The 6317-nt window shown below is 43.3% G+C and overlaps 1 long non-coding RNA gene across 2 annotated transcripts in view; it reads left to right on the top strand.

Moving 5' to 3' along the window:
• The first annotated feature begins 3003 nt into the window (after window positions 1-3003).
• The window catches only part of LOC114487016 (uncharacterized), a 15028-nt gene continuing 11714 nt past the window's right edge, over window positions 3004-6317 (top strand). For both annotated transcript variants that reach the window (XR_003681581.2, XR_008618311.1), the window contains exon 1: window positions 3004-3092. This is a non-coding gene — a long non-coding RNA (uncharacterized lncRNA). The remainder of the gene's footprint in view (window positions 3093-6317) is intronic.

Here is a 6317-nt window from a genome sequence, read left to right as displayed (position 1 = left end):
GAGCAAACCGGCACTTCTGGGGAAAACGCACAGCACGGCGGAGACCATGAGCACCAGGCCTCAGCGTGCTCACTGAGTCTCCGTGACCTCGGTCGCACCTTCAAGGCCCGTCCCCACCCTCGCGGCAGCAGGCTGCTCTCTGCCCTGCAGGTCTACGGTTTTCACCCCCCTCTGCTCTGCATGCTGCGACCCCCTCACCTCCTCCGGAGCCAAGTGCAATCACAGAGCCCGCTTCTCCGCATCCAGCTCCCACGTCTCCATCTGACTCCCAACCAAGTTCCCGTCTGCGACATGGGCACCTGCTCACCCAGCTGCGCCCCTTGCCCCGTTACTCCTCAGGCCTCAATCCCGCTTCTCCCCACAACTACGCGGAGGTAGCTCCTGTCAACATCCATTTCACTCCGTATTTTTCTAAATCCCTGGTGCCCGTGTCAGTGGGATGCATCCCACTGCTGTGACCTCTTTGTTTTTCGGGACCCCCTGCCCCTTGGCATTTGGGCTCCACCTTCTACCTTCCTTCTTTCCTTCTACTTATCTGGCTGGCGTTCTGTTCATTTGTTTCCCCAGTTTTTCTAAAGGCTAACTTTCCTTTTTCAAGGACTTCTAGCTCCGTCATTACCTGCGCCCTTGTCCCTCTGAACCCGCCCAGGGGTCTCATCCAGACTGCAATTTAAACACCATCTACTTGTTGATGAGTAAAATGCGTTCTCCCAAATCTTTCTTGAGAGTCAAAATGGACTGGATTTTCTTCTAAAATAGAAGAAAGCTTCTAGCAAAATAAAACAAAAACAAAAAACCACAACTGTCCTGCATAGATTCGCTTCAGGACCACAATGGAAAAGAGACATCACAGAAAACAGAAAACAAGAGAGACTATCGCTCAGGACAAAACAGAGCTTTCAGCGCACTTTCCCTTGCTGTGCTGTGGTCCATCTCCCCACTTTCACCATCTGCAATCTTAGATTTTTTCAGGGGAGTGATGACAGAGTGCCTGGAAAATGCCTGTGTTTCATCCCCTCTGTCAGTGAGACCAGGAAATGCCTTCCTCATCTCAGGGAAAAGGACAACACAAACAGTGTTCACACAACAGCTGCCTATGTTGCAAAAAGTAGAGATGAGCACTTTTATGAGGACCACTGGATAAACCACAATAATGAAAATGCAAGTGTGTCCAGAAGGACCTCACACTGCTGCTGTGGTGACAAGCTGGTAGGACCCAGTAAAAATGAGCAGGGACCCCCAAGGCTGCTGGGCATGGAGCCAAGGCCCAGAAGTGGGGTCACAGCCTTGGTGCCCCGTGTGGGGTGAGGCTGGCCTCACACACCCAATTCTTCTGAGCTGCGATGCAGGGGAAGGACAGCAGTCTGAACTGTCTCCTTTCCTGGGGAAAATCAGGTGATGTTGGCCCCTGTTCACAGGCAAGATCACAGCCCAGAACACCTTGCAAGCAGCACCCAGAGGCCGACTGCCAGGTGAGAGGCCTCAGCACAAAGAGGTAGGACGTCTGCTGACGGTGCGAACCAGAGGGTGAGTGAGCAGCCAGAGCAGAGAGGGACCTGGTGCCGTGGAGCTGGATGGTGGAGGGGCTGGCAGGGCCCACCCCGCGGGGAGCTGCCACCTTGGCTGTGCCCGGTGAGAGGCCTGGATGCTGGCCCAAGAAGCAGGACTGTCCTGGAGAGGGTTACAGCCACTCCCCAGCACCTAAGTGAGGCCGAGCCATCCCTCTCCTCCCAGCCAAGTGCTCACACCCAGGCTCTGGCCCAACAGTGGGGCCCCTTGAGCCCAGACGGAGAAGAGTGATATTAGAATAGCTTTGAACCTGGACCTTCAATCTGAACTCTTTTATTGACCAAAGGTGACCACAAGCAGGGTGACACGGGGGCTGGAAAGGAGCTCCAGCCAAGCAGAGGGAGGACAGCCTTGGAAACACCATGGCCACCTCACCTTAAACCCACCAGGCAGGGACCCCTGTCCATGCAGGGCTCACTGTGTAGATGCAACGGTAGGAGCCAACCAGGCTGGAAGTGGTTCTCCCTCCGAAGCCACGTTGAAAGCCTCCTAAGGCCAATGAAAACCGGAATCTGGGAAATTCAGATTCATTTGGCAGATGTGTGGGTGGAACAGTGTGGCTTCTCGGTTTAGGGAATAAAGCCTCTTACACATTAAATAATGTTTAAAATAGTCATCCAATGCCACAAATTTAAGTTATCCAAACATATGGATCAAATTTTCCTTAGAATTACCATGCTTCTAAAACTAAGCAGAAAAATGCCTGGCAAGACTACTGAAATTACTTTTCAAATGGTTTGTGTTTAATTAGAAATGTTTTCTGAATCCAAAAAATTCTCTCAGCCCACCCATCTCAACCAGACTAATCAGAGCTATTCTCACACAAACCTGAACAACATTGCTGTCATCCTGTAGTGATCAAAATTCCATGGACGTTAAGAATTTCCAACAATACTTTTTGTCAGACTTTATCCTCTTCTTCCACATTTTCTTTTACAATTAAGAAACTTCAGATATAACACATTCAATAGTCAACAAGGATTTTCTATTTTTGTATTTAGTTTATTACATTCTTATGATGATCAGAAAGATGATAAGGCTACATTCTAGGTATAACTATTAAAACAATAACACCACTGTTAAGTTTTAACCACAATACAGAATTTTAACTATAGTACAGAATATTCTGGTGAGAATTGGCTGTCACTGCACTCAGTGTGGGAGTCTATCCCTGTCTGAGAAATAAATTATTATGTTGGATTTTGAGTGAAATTTGTTGTAAAACAAGTCAGTGTCTTACTTCATAGTCACATTTTACAGTCAGTCCCCGACATACGAACCTTCAAGTTGGGAACTTTCAAAGATGCGCATATGCATCTGTTTCCAGCAAGGAACCAGAACCTGTGCCATCAGCGTCAGGCGTGAGTGACATTGCAGCTGGCCCTCCGTCTCCTGTTGCTGATGATCCTTCAGCTCTACCATCTCCCCGCTCCTCTCCTCCTCCAGTCAGTAACCCTTCTGCCTGTTCACTTGATGCCAGCCCCTGGATGCCAGTTGTGTACTGTACTGCTGTACTTTTCAAGGTACTGTAAGATTAAAAATGTTTTCTTATTTTTTTGTGTTTGTTTTATTATGTTTTATTTGTGTGAAAAGTATTGTAAACCTATTACATTACAGTACTATGTAGACAATTGTGCTAGCTGGGTACTTAGGCTAACTTTGTTGGATTTACAAGTGAACTGGACTTATGAACATGCTCTCAGAATGGAACTCGTTCGTATGGAGGGGACTTGCTCTATTTTGGATTAAAAACAGTAAGACCCAGATAGATAGATAGATAGATAGATAGATAGATAGAGACAGAGAGAGATGATCTGTCTATTTATGCTTTGAAACAAACTGAAAAAAACACCAGATTTGAGGGGAGGGAGTGAAGGAAAATCTGTTATTGGAACTTATATTTAAGGTTCTAATTTTTTTTTTTTTTTTTTTTTTTTTTTTTTTGCATTACACGGGCCTCTCACTGTTGTGGTCTCTCCCGTTGCGGAGCACAGGCTCCAGACGCACAGGCTCAGCGGCCATGGCGCACAGGCCTAGTCGCTCCGCGGCATGTGGGATCCTCCCGGACTGGGGCACAAACCCGTGTCCCCTGCATTGGCAGGCGGAATCCCAACCACTGAGCCACCAGGGAAGCTGAAGGTTCTAATTTTTAAAGGAGGATTTTCAAGTATTATTTTGTAATCAATTATAAATTTAAATTTACTGAAATTGATAGGAAAAAAGTCCTTCTGCAGACAAATCTTCCACCTTGTACCCAGGTGTGGTCAATATCTGGGTCCATGTCTAAATGGTAACTCTTCCATATAAACTTACCAGTTACATATGTAAGTATGGATGGCTGGATGGTTGCATCCATCTATTTGTACATACGTAGATGGATACGTACACAGTGTGTGTATATGCATGTGTTTGTGTAGGTATCCTAAAATGTATGTGGGTGTGTGCCTGTATGCATATCCTCTATACACATATACGTATGTGTGTGTCCAGCTTAGCCACAGGAAACTCAGCAGCCAGTACCCACTGGTGTGTGCAGAGGGGTGATGGCACTTCCCCCCTACCCCACTGAAAGCTCCCAGGAAAGATCAAGTCTCTGGGTTATGGTGACCTCAGCTTTCCTGAGATGCACAAGGGCCCATGAGGAGAGTAGTAAGCAGGCCCTCTGGGCTCTGCAGTGTTTGCTAGGCTGTTTTACTTTTTCCTTTTTTCTTAATTGAAGTATAGTTAATTTACAATATTGTATTAGTTTCAGGCGTACAACAGTGATTCAACACTTTTATAGATTACACTCCACTTAAGGTTATTACTAAATAATGGCTATATTTCCCTGTGCTGTACAATATATCCTTGTTGCTTATCTATTTTATATGTAGTAGTTTGCACCTCTTAATCCCATCCTCCCAGCTTGCCCCTCTCCCTCTCGCTCTCCCCAGTGGTAACCACTAGTTTGTTCTCTACATCTGTGAGTCTATTTCTGTTTTGTTATATATATTTTTTGCTTTATTTTTTAGATTCCACATGTAAGTGATATTATACAGTATTTGTCTTTCTCAGATTTATTTCACTAAGCAAAATATCCTCTAGGTCTATCCATGTTGCAAATGGAAGAATTTTGTTCTTTTTTATGGCTGAGTAATATTCCATTGCATATATGTACCACATCTCCTTTGTCTATTCATCTGTCAATGAACATTTAGGTTGCTTCCATGTCTTGGCAATTGCAAATAATGCTGCTATGAACATTGGGGTGCATATATCTTTTCGAATTAGTGTTTTTGTTTCTTTTGGATACATAACCAGGAGTGGAATTGCTGGATCACATGGTGGTTCTATTTTTAGTTTTTTGAGAAAACTCCATACTATTTTCCACAGTGGCTGCACAAATTTACATTCCCACTAACAGTTTATGAGGGTTCCCTTTTCTCCACACCCTCACCAACATTTGTTATTTGTGGTCTTTTTGATGATGGCCATTCTGACAGGTGTGAGGTGGTATCTCATTGTGGTTTTGATCTGCATTTCTTTGATGATTAGTGATGTTGAGCATCTTTTCATTTGCCTGTTGGCCATCTGTATGTCTTCTTTGGAACAATGTCTGTTCAGGTCTTCTGCCCAATTTAAATCAGATTGTTTCTTTTTTTTGATGTTGAGTTTATATGAGGTGTTTATATATTTTGGATATTAACCTCTTATCAGTCATATCATTTGCAAATATTTTCTCCCATTCAGTAGGTTGTCTTTGCTTTTTGTCAATAGTTCCCTTTGCTGTGAAAAAACTCAAGTTTAATTAGGTCCCATTTGTATATTTTTGCTTTTGTTTCCTTTGCCTTAGGAGACGTATCCAAAAAAATATTGCTACAGTTTATTCAGTGAGTGTTCTGCCTATGTTTTCTTCTAGGATTTTTATGGTTTCAGATCTTTAATCCATTTTGAGTTTACTTTTGTATGTGGTGTTAGAGAATGTTCTGATTTCATTCTTTCACATGTAGCTGTCAAGTTTTCCCAAAACCACTTATTGAAGAGACTGTCTTTCCTCCATTGTATATTCTTGCCTGCTTCATTGTAGATTAACTGACCATAAATGCATGCATTTATTTCTGGGCTCTCTCTTCTGGACTCTCTACATTGATCTATGTGTCTATTTTAGGGCCAGTACCTTGGTGTTTTGATTACTGTAGCTTTGTAGTATAGTCTGAAGTCAGGGAGGATGATGCCTCCAGTTTTGTTCTTTCTTTTTTTTCAAGACTGCTTTCATAATTCAGGGCCTTTTGTGGTTGCATATAAGTCTTAGAATTATTTGTTCTAGTTCTGTGAAAAATGCCAAGGGTATTTTGATAGGGATTGCATTAAATCTGTAGATTGCTTTGGGTAGTATGGACAGTTTAAAAATATTCTTTCTTTCAATCCAAGAACATGGGATATCTTTCCATTTCGTTATGTTATTTTCAAATCCCTTCATCAGTGATTTACAGTTTTCAGAGTATAGGTATTTCATGCCATTGGTTAAGGTTATTCCTTGGTGTTTTATTCTGTGTGATGTAATTTTTCTTTGAATTTCATTTATTTTTTTTCATACAGCAGGTTCTTATTAGTCATCAATTTTATACACATTAGTGTATACATGTCAATCCCAATGGCCAAATCCATCACACCATCATCCCTACCCCCCCGCGGCTTTCCCCCCTTGGTGTCCATATGTTTGTTCTCTACATCTGTGTCTCAGCTTCTGCCCTGCAAACCAGTTCATC

The sequence above is a fragment of the Physeter macrocephalus genome, chromosome 10, assembly GCF_002837175.3.
Source record: "Physeter macrocephalus isolate SW-GA chromosome 10, ASM283717v5, whole genome shotgun sequence".
NCBI classification, from domain to species: Eukaryota; Metazoa; Chordata; class Mammalia; order Artiodactyla; family Physeteridae; genus Physeter; species Physeter macrocephalus.
Note: the sequence above shows the minus strand (reverse complement) of the source record. Positions and strands in the feature narration are given on the sequence as shown.